The sequence below is a fragment of the Mustela lutreola genome, chromosome X, assembly GCF_030435805.1.
Source record: "Mustela lutreola isolate mMusLut2 chromosome X, mMusLut2.pri, whole genome shotgun sequence".
Classification (NCBI taxonomy): domain Eukaryota; kingdom Metazoa; phylum Chordata; class Mammalia; order Carnivora; family Mustelidae; genus Mustela; species Mustela lutreola.
In genome coordinates, this window is record NC_081308.1 from 49200215 (window position 1) to 49224173 (window position 23959).

The 23959-nt window shown below is 49.8% G+C and overlaps 1 long non-coding RNA gene across 2 annotated transcripts in view; it reads right to left on the reverse strand.

Annotated features, from left to right (window-relative positions):
- The window catches only part of LOC131822229 (uncharacterized), a 39762-nt gene extending 26994 nt beyond the window's left edge, over positions 1-12768 (reverse strand). Inside the window, exons 1-2 of one of the 2 annotated variants that reach the window (XR_009350137.1) lie at positions 12101-12768; positions 10003-10041 (exon numbers count right to left, since the gene is read on the reverse strand). This is a non-coding gene — a long non-coding RNA (uncharacterized LOC131822229). The remainder of the gene's footprint in view (positions 1-10002; positions 10042-12100) is intronic. The other variant, XR_009350138.1, reaches the window with a different exon arrangement.
- Positions 12769-23959: the final 11191 nt, after the last annotated feature.

Consider the following 23959-nt stretch of genomic DNA (forward strand, 5'->3'; position numbering starts at 1 on the left):
TTGCTCATTGTATGTTCTTATGATTGTGTGTATTTCTTTGGTGTTAGTTGTGATCTCTCCTCATTCAGCATGATTTTATATATTTGGGTCTTTTCTCTTTTCTTTTTGATAAGTCTGGCCAGGGATTTATCAATCTTGTTAATTATTTCAAAGAACCAGCTCCTAATTTCATTGATTTGTTCTATTCTTTTTTTTTTTTTTTATTTGTTTCTATTTCATTGATTTCTGCTCTGATCTTTATTATTTCTCTTCTCCTGCTGGGTTTAGGCTTTCTTTCTTGTTCTTTCTCCAGCTCCTTTAGGTGTAGGGTTAGGTTGTGTATTTGAGACTTTTCTTGTTTCTTGAGAAAGGCTTGTACTGCTATATATTTTCCTCTCAGGACTGCCTTTGCTGTGTCCCACAGATTTTGAACCGTTGTGTTTTCATTAACATTTGTTTCCATGAATTTTTTCAATTCTTGTTTAATTTCCTGGTTGACCCATTCATTCTTTAGAAGAATGCTGTTTAGTCTCCATGTATTTGTGTTCTTTCCAAATGTCCTCTTGTGATTGAGTTCTAGCTTCAGAGCATTGTGGTCTGAAAATATGCAGGGAATGATCCCAATCTTTTGATACTGGTTGAGATCTGATTTAGGAACGAGGATGTGATCTATTCTGGAGAATCTTCCATGTGCACTAGAGAAGAAATGTGTATTCTGTTGCTTTGGGATGGAATGTTCTGAATATATCTGTGATGTCCATCAGGTCCAGTGTGTCATTTAAGGCCTTTATTTCCCTGTTGATCTTTTGCTTGGATGATCTGTCCATTTCACTGAGGGGAGTGTTAAAGTCCCCTACTGTTAATGTATTATTGTTGATGTGTTTCTTTGATTTTGTTATTAATTGGTTCATATAGTTGGCTGCTCCCACTTTAGTAGCATAGATATTTAAAATTGTTAAATCTTCTTGTTGGACAGACCCATTGAGTATGATATAGTGTCCTTCCTCATCTCTTATTATAGTCTCTGGCTTAAAATCTAATTGATCTGATATAAGGATTGCCACCTCAGCTTTCTTCTGATGTCCATTAGCATGGTAAATTCTTTTCCTACCCCCTCACTTTAAATCTGGAGGTGTCTTCGGGCTTAAAATGAGTTTCTTATAGACAACATATTGATGGGTTTTGTTTTTTATCCATTCTGATACCCTGTGTCTTTTGATTGGGGCATTTAGCCCATTAACATTCAGGGTAACTGTTGAGAGATATGAATTTAGTGCCATTGTATGGCCTTAAGGTGATTGTTACTGTATATTGTCTCTGTTCTTTTCTGACCTACTACTTCTGGGCTCTCTCTTTGCTTAGAGGACCCCTTTCTATATTTCCTGTAGAGCTGGTTTGGTGTTTACAAATTCTTTTAGTTTTTGTTTGTCCTGGAAATTTTTTATCTCTTCTTCTATTTTCAATGATAGCCTAGCTGGATATAGTAATCTTGGCTTCATGTTTTTCTCATTTAGTGCTCTAAATATATCATGCCAGTTCTTTCTGGCCTGCCAGGTCTCCGTGGATAAGTCTGCTGCCAGTCTAATATTTTTACCATTGTATGTTACAGACTTCTTTTCCCGGGCTGCTTTCAGGATTTTCTCTTTGTTGCTAAGACTTTTAAATTTTACTATCAGTTGACGGGGTGTAGACCTATTCTCTTTCATTTTGAGGGGAGTTCTCTGCACCTCCTGGATTTTGATGCTTATTCCCTTTGCATATTAGGGAAATTCTCTACAATAATTCTCTCCAATATACCTTCTGCTCCCCTCTTTCTTCTTCTGGAATCCCAATTATTCTAATGTTATTTCGTCTTATGATGTCACTTATCTCTCTAATTCTCCCCTCGTGGTCCAGTAGCTGTTTGTCCCTCTTTTGCTCAGCTTCTTTATTCTCTGTCATTTGGTCTTTTATATCACTAGTTCTTTTTTCTGCCTCATTTTTCCTAGCAGTGAGAGCCTCTATTTTTTGATTGCACCTCATTAATAGCTTCTTTGATTTCAACTTGGTTAGATTTTAGTTCTTTTATTTCTCCAGAAAGGGCTTTTATATGTATCCCGAGAGGGTTTCTCTAATATCTTCCATGCCTTTTTCAAGCCTGGCTAGAACCTTGAGTATTGTCATTCTGAACTCTAGATCTGATATATTACCCATGTCTGTATTGATTAGGTCCCTAGCCTTCGGTACTGCCTCTTGTTCTTTTTTTTTTTTGTGATGAGTTTTTCTGCCTTGTCATTTTGTCCAGATAAGAGTATATCAAGGAAGGGCAGCCGCATCTCCGCCTGCCCACGGGTCCTGTCCCCGTGCTCTAATAAATCACCTTTTGCACCAACGATGTCTTAAGAATTCTTTCTTTAGGGGCGCCTGGGTGGCTCAGTGGGTTAAGCTGCTGCCTTCGGCTCAGGTCATGATCTCAGGGTCCTGGGATCGAGCCCCGCATTGGGCTGTCTGCTCAGCAGGGAGCCTGCTTCCCTCTCTCTCTCTGCGTGCCTCTCCATCTACTTGTGATTTCTCTCTGTCAAATAAATAAATAAAATCTTTTTAAAAAAATGAGTATATCAAGGAGCAAATAAAATACTGAAAGGGTGGAAAAGACCCTAGGAAAATGCGCTTTAACCAAATCAGAAGAGACCCCAAATCATTGGAGGGAGAAAGGGGATAAAAAGACGTTCAGAAAAAAAAAAATTAAAAAAGAAAACAAAGAAAAAATACAAAAGAATATATATATATAGATAGATAGATAGATAGATAAACTAGTTAAAAAACATTAAAAAAGAAAAGGGTAAAAGTTAAAAAAAATTAGGAGAAGAAAAAAAAATTAAATTAAAAATAAATTAAATTAACCACAAGACTAAAGAATCATGGGGAGAAAGCCATGAGTTTCGTGCTTTGCTTTTACCTCCTCTGGAATTCTGCTGCTCTCTTTAGTAGGTGAACTTTGTCTTGGCTGGATTTCTTGTTGATCTTCTCGGGGAGGGGCCTGTTATAGTGATTCTCAAGTGTCTTTGCATGAGGCGGAATTGCACCGCCCTTACCAGGGGCCAGGCTAAGTAATCTCAGGTTTCCTTTCGGGAGCATTTGTCTCCTGAATGCTTTCCCTAGAGTTCTGGAGGACGGGAATGAAAATGGCGGCCTCACAGTCTCTGGCCTGGAGGAGCCGAGAGCTTGGGGACCCGCTCCTCTATATGCCCTCAGAGAAAAGAGTCCAATCACTCCCATCTCCCTGGCCTCTCCCGCCCTCCAAGCTCACCCAGCCTGGAACTGGCTCAAGGTAACCCCGAGCTGAGAGCTCACTCCTCGGCTCTGTCTCTGTAGCCGGCTTCCCTGGTCTAATACCTGCAAGCTCTGTGACACTCAGACACCCCCAATCTTTCTGTAACCCTGCGGGACCTAGAGCCACACTGGCCCCGTGTGGGCTTCACCTCGGTGTAGCCTCTGGAGCTATGTCCCTCAGTGGAGCAGACTTTTAAGAGTCCTGATTTTGTGCTCTGTTGCTCTGCCGTTTGCAGGGAGCCGGCCCCTCCCCCCACGGTCTATCTTCCCATTGCTTTGAATTCACTTCTCCGCTGGTCCTACCTTTCAGAAAGTGGTCAATTTTCTGTTTCTAGAATTGCTGTTCTTCTTCTCTTCTATCTCCCGTTGGATTTGTAGGTGTTTGCAATGGTTTGATAAACTATCTAGGTAATCTCCTGCTACCTGATGTAGTCTCAGACTGCTATTTCTCTGCCATCTTGACTCCTCCTCTCATATTTATTTTTTGATTAAAAATATTTATTTATTTGAAAGAGAGAGTGTAGGAGTGGAGGGAAAGAGCAGAGAAAAGGAAGAAGCAGGTTCCATGCTGAGCAGGGAGCCCAATATGGGGCTCAATCCCAGAATCCCAAGATTGTGACTTGAGCCAAAGGCAGACACTTAGCTGACTCAGCCACCCAGGCACCCCAGTCGATTAAATTTCAATAAAGGAGGCAATAATATGCAATGGGGAGAAGATAGTCTCTTTAACAAATGGTGTTGGGAATACTGGCTAGGTCCATGCAAAATAATGAAACTGAGCCATTCTCGTACACCATAAACCAAAATGAGCTTCATAATGTATTGAGGGCCTAAATAGGAGACCTGAAACCATAACAATCCTAAAAGAGGACATAGTAGTTTCTTTAACATTGGTCATAGCAGCATCCTTCTGTATATATTTTTTGAGAGCAAGGGGAAATAAAGGAAATAAACTATTGGGAATATATCAAAATAAAAAGCACAGCAAAGGAATAAACTAAAAATACTAAAATTCAGCCTATCGATTGAAGGAGATACTTGCAAATGACATATCTGATAAAGGGGAAATATCCAAAATATACAAAGAGATACTCTTTTTTTTTTTTTTTAATATTTTATTTATTTATTTGACAGAGAGAAATCACAAGTAGATGGAGAGGCAGGCAGAGGGAGAGGGAAGCAGGCTCTCCGCCGAGCAGAGAGCCCGATGCGGGACTCGATCCCAGGACTCTGAGATCATGACCTGAGCTGAAGGCAGCAGCTTAACCCACTGAGCCATCCAGGCGCCCCAAAGAGATACTCTTAAGCACCAAAAACCCCCTAAATAATCCAATTAAAAGTTGGCAGAAGACATCAACAGACATTTCTCCGCAAAGAAGACATCCATATGGCCAACAGACACATAAAAAGATGCTTATCATCAGTTATCATCAGGGAAATACAAATTAAAAGCACAATGAGATATCACCTCACATCTGTCAGAATGGCTAAAAACAAGAAAAGAACATTTTATCAAGTATGTGGAGGAAAGGGAACACTTGTGAACAGTTGGTGGTACAAACAGTTTGGAAAACAGTATTATGGTTTCTCAAAAAGTTAAATATAGAACTACTATGAGCCAGCACTCTAACAACTGGGATTTTATATAATTAGTGCACATCTATTAATTCAAAGGGATACAGACACCCCCTGTGTTTATAGTAGCAGCACCAAAGGGATACAGATACCCCCTGTGTTTATAGTAGCATTATTTCCAATAACGAAGATATGGAAGCTGCTCAGGTGTACATCAATTGATGATGGATAAAAAAGAAATGGTGTATGTATATATGATGTAATATTATTCAGTCATAAAAATGAAATTTTCCATTTGTAGCGACATGACTAGAGCTAGACAATATAATGTTAAGCCAAACGAGTCAATCAGAGAAAGAGAAATACCATATAATTTCATTTATCTGTGAAATTTAAGAAACAATCAACATAGAGGGAAAAAAGGAGAGAGACAAACCATAAAATAGGCACTTAACTCAAGACAACAAAGTCAGGGTTGCTAGAGGGTCAAATGGATGATGGGCATTAATACCCATCCTTAAGGAGGACATGTGTGCTGAACACTGGATGTTGTAAGTGATGAATCACTAAATTCTACACCTGAAACTAATACTAAACTCTATGTTAAATAACTGGAATTTAAATAAAAATTTGAAACAGAACAAAAAGTGTGATATGTTTGTGTGGGAGGATGGGTGAAATAGGTTATGGATATTAAAGAGTATACTTACCATGATGAAAAAAATAATAAAAAAATAATGTGGCAAAAATAAGGAATAAAAGGCATCCAGTTTGGTAAGTAAGAAGTCACACTCAGTATTTGCAGAAGTCTTGATACTATATAATGAAAACTCTAAAGACTTCACCAACAAAGGATTAAAACCAATAAAGTTCAGTGAATTTATAAAATATAAAATTAATATACTGTAATTCATTGTATTTTTAATGATTTACCTTGTGGGGGTGTGGATGGGGGAGAGGGAGAGAATCCTCAAGCAGACTCCCTCTTGAGGGTGGAGCCCAATATGGGGCTCAATCCATGACCCCGAGACCCTGACCTGAGCTGAAATCAAGAGTCAGATGCTTAACTGACTGAGCTACCCAGGTGCCCCTGTTGTGTTTTTAGACATTATTAAGGCAGAAATAGCAGAAAGACAAATTAAGAAAATAATCCCATTTACAACTGCACCAAGAAGAATAATATTCCTAGGAATAAATTTAACCACAGAAGTAAAAAGGATATACTCTAAAAACTAAGATACTGATGAAAAAAACTGAAGACAACACAAATAAATGGAAACCTAGCCAATTTTCATGAATTGGAAGAATTCAGATTGTTAAAATGTTTATACTACTCAAAGCAGTCTAGAGTTTCAGTGAAATATAACAATGGCATTTTTCACAGAACTAGAACAAATAATAGTAAAATTTACATGGAACCACAAGAAACCTTGAATAGAGGAAGCAATCTTGAAGAAGAAAAAAAGCTGAAGGCATGACACTCCCAGATTTCAAGATAACTAAAATGCCATTGTAATCAAAATACTATGGTACTGGCATAAGAATAGACATATAGATCAATTGAAAGGGATAGGGAGGGGCACCTGGGAGACTTAGTCATTTAAGCATCTGCTTTCACCTCAGGTCATGATTTCAGGGTCTTGGGATGGAGCCCTGTATGCTTCCTACTCAGGGGAGTCTGCTTCTCTCTCTTCCTCTGCCCATCCCTCCTAGTTGTGCTCTTTCTTGACCTCTCTCTCTCTCTCAAATAAATAAAATCCTTAAAAAAATAAAAGGATAGGGAATCCAGAAATAAAATCACTTATATACATTAAATAATCAATCTATGTTAATAGAGACATAAATATACAATGGGAAATGACAGTCTACAACAAATGCTATTGGGAAAACTGGACAGCTACATGCATAGTAATGAAACTGTATTACCTTATTATGCCATATACAAAATTAAATATAAAATGGTTTAAAGACCCAACATCTGAAAGCTGAAACCATAAGTATCTTCAAAGAAAAGGGGCAGTAATCTGTTTGACATCAGCCTTGACAAAATATTTATTGATGTGTCTCCTCTGACAAAGGAAACAAAAGCCAATATAAACTATGGGGACTCCACCATGATAAGAAGCTTTTGCACAGCAAAGAAAGTTATGAACAAAACAAAAAGTGAACCTATTGAATGGGAGAAGGTATTTGCAAATAATATTATCTGATAAGGGACTAATATCCAAAATCCCTTATAAAAACAGATTTTTTTTAAAAATGGGCAAAGGATGAAATAGACATTTTTCTAAAAAAGATGTACAGATGGCCAACAGTCACATGAAAAGTTGCTCAACATCACAAATCATCAGGAACTTGCAAATCAAAGCCAAGATGAGAGATCAACTCACACCCAGCAGAAAAACTAGAATCAAAAAGAAATCACTAATGTTGATGAGATTGTGGAGAAAGGGGAACCCTCATGCACTGTTGGAATGTAAATTGCTCTAACCACTGTGGAAAACAGTATGGAAGATCCTTAAAAAATTAAAAATCAAAATACCGTATGATCCAGTAATTTCAGTACTGGTAGTTGGTTCAAATAAAACAATAACACTGATTTGAAAAGATATATGCATTCCTTTGTTCATCACAGTGTCATATATGATAGCCAACTCATGTCAGCAACCTGGGCAATACCACCAATAGATGAATTATGAAGAGGGGGTGTACATATATACAATGGAATATTCCTTAGCCATAAAAAGAATGGCATCTTGACATTTGCAAAGACACGGATGGACCAATAGGGTATTATGCATAGTAGAGTAATTAAGACAGAAAAACACCATATGATTTCACCTATATGTGGAATGTAAAAAACAAAAACAAATTTGCAGACAAAAGCAGATACAGACACAAATACATAGAACAAACTGATGGTTTTCAAAGAGAATTCGAGGATAAACACAACAGTTGTAGGGGATTAAAAGGTACAGATTTGCAGTTATAATATAAAAAAGTTACAGGGATAAAAAAAATACATCATACTAACTATAGCCATTGATTTTGTAATAACATTTGTTTGTTGACAGATGGTAACTACACTTACCATGGTTAACATTATGTAATGTATACAATTGTTGAATAACTATGTTGTGCACCTGAAACTAATATAATGTATGTTAGCTATATTTTAATAAAGGAAAATAGGGGTGCCTATGTATCGCAGTCAGTTAAGTTTCTGTCTTCAGGTTCAGATCATGATCCCAGGGTCCTGGGATCGAGCCCCACATACAGCTCTCTGCTTAGTGGTGAGGTTGCTTCTCCCTCTCCCTCTGCCTACCGCTCTGAGTATTTGTGCTTGCTCTCTGTCCATTAAATAAATAAAATCTTTCAATTTTTATTTTTTTAAAGATTTTGTTTATTTGTCAGAGAGAGAGAGAGAACACAAACAGGGGGAGCAGCAGACAGAGGGATAGAGAGCCTGATGTGGGACTCCATCCTAGGACCCTGGGGTCATGACCTGAGCCACAAGCAGATGCTTAAATGACTGCGACACCGAGGTGCTCCTAAATAAAAGCTTAAAAGAAAAATAAATTTTAAAAAAAATGAAAATTTTTCAAAAGTGAAATTTGTAAGCACAAAGAGACAACATGGGTGCATATACACAGAGAAAAGGCCATCATCTGGGGACATAGGAAATGACCCATCACCCATCTGCAAACCAAGGATCAAGGCCTCAGAAGAACTCAGACCTGCCCACACCCCCATGTTTGACTTCTGGCTAGAAGTTTCTCTAACTGAGAAACAGTTTCTCTAACTGAGAAACAAATTTCTGCTGTATTTTTTTAAGTGTTAAAGTATATAAAAGATAACCTCTTCGTGAGATGGAAGTCAACAACATATTAATAGGCTGTATGAAGAAAACAACAGATAAATAGAAAATGGAAAATATTTATATTCAGTTTGAAAAATGAAAGGATCTAGACTGCCTTGAAACAACAAGTGCTAGAGAAGTAAAAATGACATAATAGGAATTTTCTCAGTGACCCTTATTAAACTGATTATTATGTTAAATGTAAATGATACCATTTATTATTAGGAATGGTTTTCTCATACATGGGTAGTATAAGAATATAATGATGATGAAATATTAGATGTAATTTGCTACAAATTTTTGACATTTATCTTGGCTCTCCACATAAGATATATTATATTTCATGTTGCATTCATTTTTATTTTTCCAAATTTTTTCATTATTTGGAAAAAATTATATATATTTAAAGTGTGCAAATGATCTTTGTATACATTATGAAATGATTATTAAAAACATGCTAATTAACAAAGTCATCACTTCACATAGTAACATTTTGTTCATTTACAGATAATGATATAAAAAGTTTTAGAAGATTCTAAAAGTTAACTTATGTAAGTTTTCAAATTATTTTTCACTATTAGCAACTAGACAGGAGTACTCCCTATTATTGTACATCTAGACCTTACACAACTTAGTAAAAAAAACTTGGAGGTAGTGAACATCTTGACATTTCTGATACTACACGCATTTAATAAACACCATTCCATGCTCTGCTGTAAGACTTGTTGAAATTACTTATAACTAAAATTCTACAGTATTTCCCATTTATTGTATATCATATGTCAATAAAATTTTATACTCCAAAATCAACATTTTATTGAAACTAACATTTTTTTCAGTAAGATATATATTATTCTCTTACATACATATAACATAATTTTTGATTCTATGACTCCATTCACATGTGGGTTATGAGCACAACTGGGCTAATATGAAAAATACTACAGAAATTGTGAAAAAATATGTATCTTTGAGAAACAGAAATCATTTCAGTTTTATATGTACTCAGATTTCTAAAAAAATAGGTATTGATATCTGATATACTAGGTGGAAAATATATGATAATTTTCAATAATTTCTTGACTCTTTCTATAGAAACAAAATAAAACATGGGATTTAAAAAAAAAAAAAAAAAGTTGCCTGGATTAATAAATCTAAATCAAATTCTTACTAGAGAAAAAAAAAATGTTTCCAATAGAAATAATGATCAACCTCATATAAATACCTACTGAGTTTATAAACATATCTACACAACCATTAACAACAAAAAAACATACCTCAGTTGTAATATATCCAGTTCATACCGAAAAATTCACCTGAGGAAAGTAATGAAAACCAAAACAGCCATAAATACTATGTATACTATAATTGATTCTGCAACAGAAAGTAAGCTAAAATATATAAGACAACTTATACTGAGTAATTAATTTTAAAAAATGATCATTTCTATGGAATATAAAAAATCTGTGAACAGGCCTGCTCAAGCGAGGGCTGTGAACCCGGAGCCTGGCCTGTTTACCCAGATAGATGGGGACTCCCCCACTGGAGGAGAGTCGGGGGGCCATCCATCCTCCACGGGAGGTGGCCCTGTGTGGGGCCTGCTCCCTGACTTCCTGACTGGGCAATGTCTGGTGGCTTTGCCAAGGCCCCTGGGTGAGAGCAAGGGCTGCCTGCCTGCCCCGAGTCGGGGCTTGTGTGAGTGCTGGGTTCCCCTTTCCAGGGAGCCTCCTGGATGTGGCCCTGTGGGCTGCAGGTGGGGCCAGCCATTTCTGGCGGTGGGGCCAGCCGTTTCTTTCTCGGTGGGGCTTGTGGTGGGGCTTGTCGGGTCAGCCCAAGGTGGGGGTGACCTCAGCCTGTAGCCCCAGGCCTTGGGACGAAGCACAAAAGTGACTTGCAAGCCAGCGAGGTGGGTGGCCGCCAGCTTGTCCAGGACAGGTCCTGTCCACGTAAAGCCTCAGGCAGAGTCACAGAGGCCGGTTCCTGTGTCCTTTGCCCTTCATTTCTCCCAAGAGCAGGAGCCAAGAAAAATGGGGCAGCACAAAAGGAAGGAAGAAGGCCTGCAGGGTGTGTGTCCTCCTGGGAGGTGGTCATTTGGCCCTGTGTACTTATTTGGTGGTCCCCTTGGGTCCCCTTGGCTGGTTTGTTTCTCTTTCTCTGGTTCGTCATGCCCAGTTATGGTGTCCAGTGGTGGTGGTAGTGGTAGTGGTGGTCCTGGTGGTGGTGGGTTTTCTCCAGGGTGTTTTTGCCTTGTGGTGGGGGTGGGGGGGGGGGCGGGCTGGTGGGGGGATGGTAGTGGGGAAAGTCAGGTGGGCGGTGGTGGGGGTTTGTTTAGGTTTTCCTTTTCCTTTGTGCTTTCCCTTTCTTGGTTGGTGTGTGGGTGGGGTGGGGGCAGTGTGTAGGGGTTGAGATGTGATGTGTGTGTTGTGGTTGTTGCCGGTTTTGTTTGTCTGTTTTGACTTTAGAAGGTGCTGAGGCCCAAGGTCCGCAGGGGGAGGGCTACGGGTTCAGCTGGCATTCGTGGAGCCATACTGCCATCAAGCGGAAATCGTTTCTGTCCCGGGGAGGTGCCTGGGCTCTCCTGCTGAGGGGAGCCCAGGAGCAGGAAGGAGAAGGCTCCAGTGTGTCCCTGTGTGTACTGTGGTGGGGAGGTGGCGGTTGGCGGTGGGGCCAACGGGAAGCGGTGGGTCCTGTGCACGCACCTGGACACCTGGCTCCCGGTCCTGTCTTCCCCGCTCTGCTGGATCCGAGACTGGAGCTGAGGAAGTCACTCAGAAACCCCGGGGGCAGCCCGAGATGGCTGCCTGGGAACCCCCTACACCTCCCCCGCCCAGCCCCCTACCCCCTCCCCCGGAGCTGCCTGGGACTGCCAAGCACCAGTGGCCCCGAACCCAGGGCCTCTAAACGCCTCCGCTCCCGGGGAGGCCAGGGATGGCCCCAGGCAGGGCACCCTGCTGCTCCCCAGAAAGGACAGCAGAAGAAATGTCCGCCTGGTCCCTGTGGACAGGGGTGAGTTGCTTCCCCTGGGCCCACCCCAAAATGGCTGACGGGGAAGCTCCGCCCCCCTGGGCTGTTTGGTCTTGGGGCTGCCTGCTGTGTCCCCAGGGCCCCTAGAGCTCCTGCTTCCTCACTGGGTCCCAGCAACAGGCACACTTCCCTCTAGGCCTCAGAGCCCAGATCGGGGAAACCCTGGCTTGAGCCCAGCACAGCCCACCCAGCGCATCCCTTCTGACCCCTGTGCCTGGCAGAAGGCGCCATGCTGCTGCTGGGCTTTTCAGAGACCTTTTCCGCTGGATGGCACTGTGGCTGCAGAAATGACAGTCACCCCTCTCCCTGCCCCCCACTGGGCTTTCTGCCCTCCACTCCCCTGCTCCTCACCTTTGCTGCCCGGCACAGAGAGGGGAACAGCAAGGACCACCACACAAATCATCCATCCTCCTCCTGCAGCCTCCTCCAGCCTCTGCCTCTTCCCCCGCTCCCCCTCCCTAGGCTGGGCTCCTGGCCAACTTGACCACTTTGTGGTAAACCTGCAAGAGTATGCAGGCTTTGCTTTTTCTTTTTCTTCAGGGGTTTAGTGTAATTGCGGTAACTGAACATGCGGTGTTATATTGGTTTCAGGTGTCCAGTATAGGGATTCATCAGCTACTTAGGTCACCTGCTGCTCAGCAGGACAAGTGCACTCCCTAATCCCCATCACCCCTTTCAGGCAACACTCCCTCCCCACTGGTAACCATCAGTTTTCTCTAAGACTCTATTTCTTGATCTCTCTCTCTCTCTCTCTTTGTGTGTGTGTGTGTGTGTGTGTGTGTGTGTGTGTGTGTCCGCACGCTCATTTGTATTCTTTTCTTGAAATCTGCATAGGAGTGAAATCATATGGTATTGTCTTTCTTTGACTGATTCACTCACCTAGCATTATACTCTCTGTACCACCCCTGCCACCACCACCCCATCCGTGTGAATGGCAAGAAGATTATTTCATTTTCATTTCAAGGGTGAATAGTATTCCCCTGACTCTGTGTGTGTGTGTGTGTGTGTGTGTGTGTCTGTGTCTGTGTCTGTGTGTATCTTTGCGTGCCTATGTACCACTTTGTCCATATGTCTTCTTTGTCCATTCGTCAATGCAAATGGCACGTGGGCTGCTCCTGTCTCTTGGCTATTGTAATGAATACTGCTGTAACATGGGGTTGCACGTATCCCTTTGAATACGTGTTCTTGGGCAATTATCCCGTATGCGATTGCTGGGAGCATAGGGTGCTTGTAGTTTCCCCTTTCCGAGGAACCTCCATAGTGTTTTGCAGTGCGGCGGCCTTCTCAGTTTGTGTTGCCAGCAACAGTTTAGGAGTGTTCCTTTTCCTCCACATCCTCGCCAACGCCTGTTGTTTCTTGTGTTATTGCATTTTGGCTGGGCATTTCTTGACCCTGTCCATCCTCTTAGGCTCCCTGTGAAGACAGACGGGCCCTCAAGCGATCCCACCAGTGGGCTTGCAGATTTCTCTTTGACTTTGAATCTTCAGACTCCCCTGGCCGCTTGCTTGTCTCCACCGCACCTGTCCCTTGGCAGCAGACTCCCGTCTCTCCAAGCCTCGTGGTTCAGGGGACCACGGATTGGACCAGCGGGCAGCCAGGTGCCACAGGGGTCCAGAACCTGGTGACCAGTCCTGCAGCACGGGGTCCTGCCAAGTGTCACCCGGCTCTGAGGGCCCAGGCTACCTCCCTCCATGGAGGCCCCGGGCACTGGTTTGTGCCCTGGGGTGGGCCCTTTCAGAGATGGGATGGGTTGCAGAGGTGGGTGTCCCGGGAGGCCACTCGGCATCTCTTAGGGAGCTCGGTGCACGCTTGCCTAGAATGCCTCTGTTCTTGAGTTCCTGGCGCTGGGGGTGGGGGTGGGGGGCTTTCTGCCCCCTGGCGTTGGTGGCCCGGCTTCCCTGGATTCAGGTCTGCCCAGGAATCTTTTCCATGGGAATTGCTCAGTTTTCTTCCAGGGCTCCTGCAAATTTTGTCCCTTGGGCATGGGTGATGGAGGTCAGGAGGCCAGTGGAGTGGGAGGTGGGGGCGGGGGCGTTGCAGTTTGGAGAGGGGTGTGTGGCTGAAGAGGGTTTGGGGACTTGGTCTGGTATGTAGCTCTCTCTGATTCTCAGCCTCACCTGTGGTTGATGCTCTAGTACCCAGGCCCTGTATTCTCCCGGGAAAACGAATGAGCTGGAGGACCGGCGAGCAGAGGAGGAGGAAGGAGGGGTGTGTGTGTGTGTGTGTGTGTGTGTGTGTGTGTGTGTTTGCGCGCGCGCGCGCAGGCCTGGGAGTGTGCTTGTGTGTGTGTGCGTGTGGCAGGAGGGTCCGGGATCCCCCTACCTCCAAACACCACCCCCTTCTGAGGAACCACGGAACACCTTAATGCTGCCCCGCGTTTCCAGGCAGGCAGGCAGGCAACACCAGGGATAAGGGCCTTGCCTTGAATCCAGCAGCAGGCTGGGATGCAAAGCAAAGCAGTGGTCACCTCCGTGTGATTGTTTAAAGTCGTACCCTCCTAGCCATGCCACCCCGTGCCTGGACAACGTGATCCTGAGGCTTTCTACGGGTTCTCAGGTGGCTCCCTTCCTGGCCCTTTTGGGAAGGCTTCCTAGACGCCTGGGCCCATGAGAGCTCCGGTGGAGGGAAAATCCACACCCGCAGGGCAGGGAATTCCAACACTCCAACACTGGGTAGTATCTTAAGGACTCTTAGAATGGAGGACTCCTGTTTCGGACACTCTTCCACGCCAGGCTCTCCCAGGAATCGCGCAGACGTTTTGAACCTGGTGAGAGGAAAGAACACGCCAAAGACAACCCACAAACACTTTTGAAAGTCGCCACCGTCCTGCCAAGTAGGGCCTGAGGTGGATCTTCCGCACGTATGCCAGGGCAGGGAGCGACCACAGCACAACTTCTTGGGAGAAATGCAGGGAGAAAGAAGGGCCGGGATTGGGTCCCCCAAGTGGTGGAATCCCCACTCTGCAGCATCTGGGGTCATCCTTGTTTTCTCACATCTGGATGCAGCCCCTCCACACCTTTCCCCGTAGTCCTGCCCATGCTTACCTTTGAAAACTCGGGCACATACCTACACGCCCGCACACGCCCGCACACACGCACAGACACGCACATCCAGCCACACGGGGGCAGGCACACAGGCCCGCGGGCTCCTGTGCACGCGCGCGCGCGCGCGCGCACACACACACACACACACACACAAACACACACACACAGAAACAGAGACACACAGGCCTACGTGCCTACGGGTAGACCCATCTGGGCTGGCACCCACACTCGCACACCGAGAATCTCTGGGCAAGGAGGCTCAGTGGACCCCACGGACGCCCTTCCTTGTTTCCTTTCCTTCCTCCTTGCCCCTTTGTGTTTGGCCTCCCACTCCTCATTTGGGTCATAGAGCATGGTCAGAGAGCAGGCCTCTCTCTGGACAGGGTTCATTCAAGTGGCTCGCCTAAGTGGCTGAGACTTTGTCTTGGCACATGGCTCTTCCCCTAGGAGGCCACTGCTGGTTTCCCCCGGTCCCCCCCCCCCCGCCCCTCCCCGCACTCCCCCCCCCCCCGCCCCTCCCTAGGTCGCATTCGTTCTCCTCCTCCACCAGGATTCCTTCTTTGCCTGCGCTTTGCTCTCCCCACTTTTGGCTCCTTATCTGGACGTCTTCACTGGCCCTGCTTCCCCTGTGGCTGTCCCCAGATTCACCTTCACGTGTCCCGTGGAAGGGAAAATGGCCCGCGTGGATTGGGGGAGCAAAGGGGCATCCCCTCACAACCATCCCTTTCTTACCCTGGGAGAGTAACTCCCCCTTCTCCTCTCCTGTCACCACGCACGCCACCGCCCACCCGCCGCTCCCCGCCAGCCCTGGTTTCCGGGGTTTCCTCCTACGCACTCTTGGCCCTGTGTGCGTAGCCGGGACTCTTTGGCTCTTTGGGCCCTGTGGAGTGTGCCCATGACATATTTAAGGTGTGGCTCAGCCTGCCCTTTTACCCTCCTTAGGGCCTACAGGCCGACCTCTGGGTCAGGACCCTTGATGGCCTCAGGAGGGATCCTGTGGCAAGAGGCGGCCTGGCCAGGCCGTTGCGCCCTTCCCTGGCGAGGCCGCCTGTAGCTTGTGTCTCCTTGCTGTAGCTTGGGTCTCCTTGTCATTCCATGTGCCTGTTACCCCCACAGTGAGGCGCGCCTGGACTGCGCCCACGTCCACGAGGGCCCTGGCCCTGGCCCTGGCGCGGTGGCTGGTGGTGACATTGTGCTTCTCTCTTTTCCTTTCCCTTTGCATGCTAAGGCTAGGGGCCAGGATGGGTGGGGGGTGAGGGGCGTGGTGGGAGGGGGGAATGGGTGGGGATGGGTGTGCTAGGGGCAGAGGGGAGGTGTGCTGGGAGGTGGGGGTGGGCTTGCGGGGCAGGGGCTGGGGGCGGTGCAGGGGCTGGGGCAGCAGGGCCCTGTGTGATTCCGAGGGTGGGGAGGGGCGGCTGGAGGCAGCCGGGGACCCAGGGATCCTCCTTCTACCCCTGGTCTCCGGGGTATGAGGGAGACACAGGTGCAGCAGAAGGCAGGAGTGAGGAGGTGCCGCCGTTTGCGAACTTTGTGACCCCGTGGCGGTGGCAGTCAGGCTCATCCTTGAAAAACACGATCCAGAAGTTCCTTTGCAAGGGAACCACATCAGGAAGTCAGGACTCGGCAAAAGATGCCTTGGCTTTCCAGTCCTTGCAGTTCTTGTCCTTACCAAAGCTCTTAAAGTCAGTGCTTGGACCCGTTGGAACCTCACCAAGTTGTGCCCTCCTTCCCCTGATTTCAGGGAGTGCCTGCGAGCTGGGGTCCTCCAGTTCCGCAGGCCAAGGCGGGCCGAGCAAGCACAGCCCACCGGCCAGCGCCCCCACCCGCCGCACACGCACGGGTACACAGGCCCACAGGCACCCTCCCACAGGCACGCACCGTGCACACACTGAGCATACTCCCAACACGCCACACGCTCACTCCCACCGGGACGCGGACACACACACACTCTCAGGCGTGTCCCTCAGAGAGGGACACGCAGCCGGCCGTTCTGGTCATGTGTGAACAGGCCTGCTCAAGCGAGGGCTGTGAACCCGGAGCCTGGCCTGTTTACCCAGATAGATGGGGACTCCCCCACTGGAGGAGAGTCGGGGGGCCATCCATCCTCCACGGGAGGTGGCCCTGTGTGGGGCCTGCTCCCTGACTTCCTGACTGGGCAATGTCTGGTGGCTTTGCCAAGGCCCCTGGGTGAGAGCAAGGGCTGCCTGCCTGCCCCGAGTCGGGGCTTGTGTGAGTGCTGGGTTCCCCTTTCCAGGGAGCCTCCTGGATGTGGCCCTGTGGGCTGCAGGTGGGGCCAGCCATTTCTGGCGGTGGGGCCAGCCGTTTCTTTCTCGGTGGGGCTTGTGGTGGGGCTTGTCGGGTCAGCCCAAGGTGGGGGTGACCTCAGCCTGTAGCCCCAGGCCTTGGGACGAAGCACAAAAGTGACTTGCAAGCCAGCGAGGTGGGTGGCCGCCAGCTTGTCCAGGACAGGTCCTGTCCACGTAAAGCCTCAGGCAGAGTCACAGAGGCCGGTTCCTGTGTCCTTTGCCCTTCATTTCTCCCAAGAGCAGGAGCCAAGAAAAATGGGGCAGCACAAAAGGAAGGAAGAAGGCCTGCAGGGTGTGTGTCCTCCTGGGAGGTGGTCATTTGGCCCTGTGTACTTATTTGGTGGTCCCCTTGGGTCCCCTTGGCTGGTTTGTTTCTCTTTCTCTGGTTCGTCATGCCCAGTTATGGTGTCCAGTGGTGGTGGTAGTGGTAGTGGTGGTCCTGGTGGTGGTGGGTTTTCTCCAGGGTGTTTTTGCCTTGTGGTGGGGGTGGGGGGGGGGCGGGCTGGTGGGGGGATGGTAGTGGGGAAAGTCAGGTGGGCGGTGGTGGGGGTTTGTTTAGGTTTTCCTTTTCCTTTGTGCTTTCCCTTTCTTGGTTGGTGTGTGGGTGGGGTGGGGGCAGTGTGTAGGGGTTGAGATGTGTGTGTTGTGGTTGTTGCCGGTTTTGTTTGTCTGTTTTGACTTTAGAAGGTGCTGAGGCCCAAGGTCCGCAGGGGGAGGGCTACGGGTTCAGCTGGCATTCGTGGAGCCATACTGCCATCAAGCGGAAATCGTTTCTGTCCCGGGGAGGTGCCTGGGCTCTCCTGCTGAGGGGAGCCCAGGAGCAGGAAGGAGAAGGCTCCAGTGTGTCCCTGTGTGTACTGTGGTGGGGAGGTGGCGGTTGGCGGTGGGGCCAACGGGAAGCGGTGGGTCCTGTGCACGCACCTGGACACCTGGCTCCCGGTCCTGTCTTCCCCGCTCTGCTGGATCCGAGACTGGAGCTGAGGAAGTCACTCAGAAACCCCGGGGGCAGCCCGAGATGGCTGCCTGGGAACCCCCTACACCTCCCCCGCCCAGCCCCCTACCCCCTCCCCCGGAGCTGCCTGGGACTGCCAAGCACCAGTGGCCCCGAACCCAGGGCCTCTAAACGCCTCCGCTCCCGGGGAGGCCAGGGATGGCCCCAGGCAGGGCACCCTGCTGCTCCCCAGAAAGGACAGCAGAAGAAATGTCCGCCTGGTCCCTGTGGACAGGGGTGAGTTGCTTCCCCTGGGCCCACCCCAAAATGGCTGACGGGGAAGCTCCGCCCCCCTGGGCTGTTTGGTCTTGGGGCTGCCTGCTGTGTCCCCAGGGCCCCTAGAGCTCCTGCTTCCTCACTGGGTCCCAGCAACAGGCACACTTCCCTCTAGGCCTCAGAGCCCAGATCGGGGAAACCCTGGCTTGAGCCCAGCACAGCCCACCCAGCGCATCCCTTCTGACCCCTGTGCCTGGCAGAAGGCGCCATGCTGCTGCTGGGCTTTTCAGAGACCTTTTCCGCTGGATGGCACTGTGGCTGCAGAAATGACAGTCACCCCTCTCCCTGCCCCCCACTGGGCTTTCTGCCCTCCACTCCCCTGCTCCTCACCTTTGCTGCCCGGCACAGAGAGGGGAACAGCAAGGACCACCACACAAATCATCCATCCTCCTCCTGCAGCCTCCTCCAGCCTCTGCCTCTTCCCCCGCTCCCCCTCCCTAGGCTGGGCTCCTGGCCAACTTGACCACTTTGTGGTAAACCTGCAAGAGTATGCAGGCTTTGCTTTTTCTTTTTCTTCAGGGGTTTAGTGTAATTGCGGTAACTGAACATGCGGTGTTATATTGGTTTCAGGTGTCCAGTATAGGGATTCATCAGCTACTTAGGTCACCTGCTGCTCAGCAGGACAAGTGCACTCCCTAATCCCCATCACCCCTTTCAGGCAACACTCCCTCCCCACTGGTAACCATCAGTTTTCTCTAAGACTCTATTTCTTGATCTCTCTCTCTCTCTCTCTTTGTGTGTGTGTGTGTGTGTGTGTGTGTGTGTGTGTGTGTCCGCACGCTCATTTGTATTCTTTTCTTGAAATCTGCATAGGAGTGAAATCATATGGTATTGTCTTTCTTTGACTGATTCACTCACCTAGCATTATACTCTCTGTACCACCCCTGCCACCACCACCCCATCCGTGTGAATGGCAAGAAGATTATTTCATTTTCATTTCAAGGGTGAATAGTATTCCCCTGACTCTGTGTGTGTGTGTGTGTGTGTGTCTGTGTCTGTGTCTGTGTCTGTGTGTATCTTTGCGTGCCTATGTACCACTTTGTCCATATGTCTTCTTTGTCCATTCGTCAATGCGAATGGCACGTGGGCTGCTCCTGTCTCTTGGCTATTGTAATGAATACTGCTGTAACATGGGGTTGCACGTATCCCTTTGAATACGTGTTCTTGGGCAATTATCCCGTATGCGATTGCTGGGAGCATAGGGTGCTTGTAGTTTCCCCTTTCCGAGGAACCTCCATAGTGTTTTGCAGTGCGGCGGCCTTCTCAGTTTGTGTTGCCAGCAACAGTTTAGGAGTGTTCCTTTTCCTCCACATCCTCGCCAACGCCTGTTGTTTCTTGTGTTATTGCATTTTGGCTGGGCATTTCTTGACCCTGTCCATCCTCTTAGGCTCCCTGTGAAGACAGACGGGCCCTCAAGCGATCCCACCAGTGGGCTTGCAGATTTCTCTTTGACTTTGAATCTTCAGACTCCCCTGGCCGCTTGCTTGTCTCCACCGCACCTGTCCCTTGGCAGCAGACTCCCGTCTCTCCAAGCCTCGTGGTTCAGGGGACCACGGATTGGACCAGCGGGCAGCCAGGTGCCACAGGGGTCCAGAACCTGGTGACCAGTCCTGCAGCACGGGGTCCTGCCAAGTGTCACCCGGCTCTGAGGGCCCAGGCTACCTCCCTCCATGGAGGCCCCGGGCACTGGTTTGTGCCCTGGGGTGGGCCCTTTCAGAGATGGGATGGGTTGCAGAGGTGGGTGTCCCGGGAGGCCACTCGGCATCTCTTAGGGAGCTCGGTGCTTGGTGCGCGCTTGCCTAGAATGCCTCTGTTCTTGAGTTCCTGGCGCTGGGGGTGGGGGTGGGGGGCTTTCTGCCCCCTGGCGTTGGTGGCCCGGCTTCCCTGGATTCAGGTCTGCCCAGGAATCTTTTCCATGGGAATTGCTCAGTTTTCTTCCAGGGCTCCTGCAAATTTTGTCCCTTGGGCATGGGTGATGGAGGTCAGGAGGCCAGTGGAGTGGGAGGTGGGGGCGGGGGCGTTGCAGTTTGGAGAGGGGTGTGTGGCTGAAGAGGGTTTGGGGACTTGGTCTGGTATGTAGCTCTCTCTGATTCTCAGCCTCACCTGTGGTTGATGCTCTAGTACCCAGGCCCTGTATTCTCCCGGGAAAACGAATGAGCTGGAGGACCGGCGAGCAGAGGAGGAGGAAGGAGGGGTGTGTGTGTGTGTGTGTGTGTGTGTGTGTGTGTGTGTTTGCGCGCGCGCGCGCAGGCCTGGGAGTGTGCTTGTGTGTGTGTGCGTGTGGCAGGAGGGTCCGGGATCCCCCTACCTCCAAACACCACCCCCTTCTGAGGAACCACGGAACACCTTAATGCTGCCCCGCGTTTCCAGGCAGGCAGGCAGGCAACACCAGGGATAAGGGCCTTGCCTTGAATCCAGCAGCAGGCTGGGATGCAAAGCAAAGCAGTGGTCACCTCCGTGTGATTGTTTAAAGTCGTACCCTCCTAGCCATGCCACCCCGTGCCTGGACAACGTGATCCTGAGGCTTTCTACGGGTTCTCAGGTGGCTCCCTTCCTGGCCCTTTTGGGAAGGCTTCCTAGACGCCTGGGCCCATGAGAGCTCCGGTGGAGGGAAAATCCACACCCGCAGGGCAGGGAATTCCAACACTCCAACACTGGGTAGTATCTTAAGGACTCTTAGAATGGAGGACTCCTGTTTCGGACACTCTTCCACGCCAGGCTCTCCCAGGAATCGCGCAGACGTTTTGAACCTGGTGAGAGGAAAGAACACGCCAAAGACAACCCACAAACACTTTTGAAAGTCGCCACCGTCCTGCCAAGTAGGGCCTGAGGTGGATCTTCCGCACGTATGCCAGGGCAGGGAGCGACCACAGCACAACTTCTTGGGAGAAATGCAGGGAGAAAGAAGGGCCGGGATTGGGTCCCCCAAGTGGTGGAATCCCCACTCTGCAGCATCTGGGGTCATCCTTGTTTTCTCACATCTGGATGCAGCCCCTCCACACCTTTCCCCGTAGTCCTGCCCATGCTTACCTTTGAAAACTCGGGCACATACCTACACGCCCGCACACGCCCGCACACACGCACAGACACGCACATCCAGCCACACGGGGGCAGGCACACAGGCCCGCGGGCTCCTGTGCACGCGCGCGCGCGCGCGCGCACACACACACACACACACACAAACACACACACACAGAAACAGAGACACACAGGCCTACGTGCCTACGGGTAGACCCATCTGGGCTGGCACCCACACTCGCACACCGAGAATCTCTGGGCAAGGAGGCTCAGTGGACCCCACGGACGCCCTTCCTTGTTTCCTTTCCTTCCTCCTTGCCCCTTTGTGTTTGGCCTCCCACTCCTCATTTGGGTCATAGAGCATGGTCAGAGAGCAGGCCTCTCTCTGGACAGGGTTCATTCAAGTGGCTCGCCTAAGTGGCTGAGACTTTGTCTTGGCACATGGCTCTTCCCCTAGGAGGCCACTGCTGGTTTCCCCCGGTCCCCCCCCCCGCCCCTCCCCGCACTCCCCCCCCCTCCGCCCCTCCCTAGGTCGCATTCGTTCTCCTCCTCCACCAGGATTCCTTCTTTGCCTGCGCTTTGCTCTCCCCACTTTTGGCTCCTTACCTGGACGTCTTCACTGGCCCTGCTTCCCCTGTGGCTGTCCCCAGATTCACCTTCACGTGTCCCGTGGAAGGGAAAATGGCCCGCGTGGATTGGGGGAGCAAAGGGGCATCCCCTCACAACCATCCCTTTCTTACCCTGGGAGAGTAACTCCCCCTTCTCCTCTCCTGTCACCACGCACGCCACCGCCCACCCGCCGCTCCCCGCCAGCCCTGGTTTCCGGGGTTTCCTCCTACGCACTCTTGGCCCTGTGTGCGTAGCCGGGACTCTTTGGCTCTTTGGGCCCTGTGGAGTGTGCCCATGACATATTTAAGGTGTGGCTCAGCCTGCCCTTTTACCCTCCTTAGGGCCTACAGGCCGACCTCTGGGTCAGGACCCTTGATGGCCTCAGGAGGGATCCTGTGGCAAGAGGCGGCCTGGCCAGGCCGTTGCGCCCTTCCCTGGCGAGGCCGCCTGTAGCTTGTGTCTCCTTGCTGTAGCTTGGGTCTCCTTGTCATTCCATGTGCCTGTTACCCCCACAGTGAGGCGCGCCTGGACTGCGCCCACGTCCACGAGGGCCCTGGCCCTGGCCCTGGCGCGGTGGCTGGTGGTGACATTGTGCTTCTCTCTTTTCCTTTCCCTTTGCATGCTAAGGCTAGGGGCCAGGATGGGTGGGGGGTGAGGGGCGTGGTGGGAGGGGGGAATGGGTGGGGATGGGTGTGCTAGGGGCAGAGGGGAGGTGTGCTGGGAGGTGGGGGTGGGCTTGCGGGGCAGGGGCTGGGGGCGGTGCAGGGGCTGGGGCAGCAGGGCCCTGTGTGATTCCGAGGGTGGGGAGGGGCGGCTGGAGGCAGCCGGGGACCCAGGGATCCTCCTTCTACCCCTGGTCTCCGGGGTATGAGGGAGACACAGGTGCAGCAGAAGGCAGGAGTGAGGAGGTGCCGCCGTTTGCGAACTTTGTGACCCCGTGGCGGTGGCAGTCAGGCTCATCCTTGAAAAACACGATCCAGAAGTTCCTTTGCAAGGGAACCACATCAGGAAGTCAGGACTCGGCAAAAGATGCCTTGGCTTTCCAGTCCTTGCAGTTCTTGTCCTTACCAAAGCTCTTAAAGTCAGTGCTTGGACCCGTTGGAACCTCACCAAGTTGTGCCCTCCTTCCCCTGATTTCAGGGAGTGCCTGCGAGCTGGGGTCCTCCAGTTCCGCAGGCCAAGGCGGGCCGAGCAAGCACAGCCCACCGGCCAGCGCCCCCACCCGCCGCACACGCACGGGTACACAGGCCCACAGGCACCCTCCCACAGGCACGCACCGTGCACACACTGAGCATACTCCCAACACGCCACACGCTCACTCCCACCGGGACGCGGACACACACACACTCTCAGGCGTGTCCCTCAGAGAGGGACACGCAGCCGGCCGTTCTGGTCATGTGTGAACAGGCCTGCTCAAGCGAGGGCTGTGAACCCGGAGCCTGGCCTGTTTACCCAGATAGATGGGGACTCCCCCACTGGAGGAGAGTCGGGGGGCCATCCATCCTCCACGGGAGGTGGCCCTGTGTGGGGCCTGCTCCCTGACTTCCTGACTGGGCAATGTCTGGTGGCTTTGCCAAGGCCCCTGGGTGAGAGCAAGGGCTGCCTGCCTGCCCCGAGTCGGGGCTTGTGTGAGTGCTGGGTTCCCCTTTCCAGGGAGCCTCCTGGATGTGGCCCTGTGGGCTGCAGGTGGGGCCAGCCATTTCTGGCGGTGGGGCCAGCCGTTTCTTTCTCGGTGGGGCTTGTGGTGGGGCTTGTCGGGTCAGCCCAAGGTGGGGGTGACCTCAGCCTGTAGCCCCAGGCCTTGGGACGAAGCACAAAAGTGACTTGCAAGCCAGCGAGGTGGGTGGCCGCCAGCTTGTCCAGGACAGGTCCTGTCCACGTAAAGCCTCAGGCAGAGTCACAGAGGCCGGTTCCTGTGTCCTTTGCCCTTCATTTCTCCCAAGAGCAGGAGCCAAGAAAAATGGGG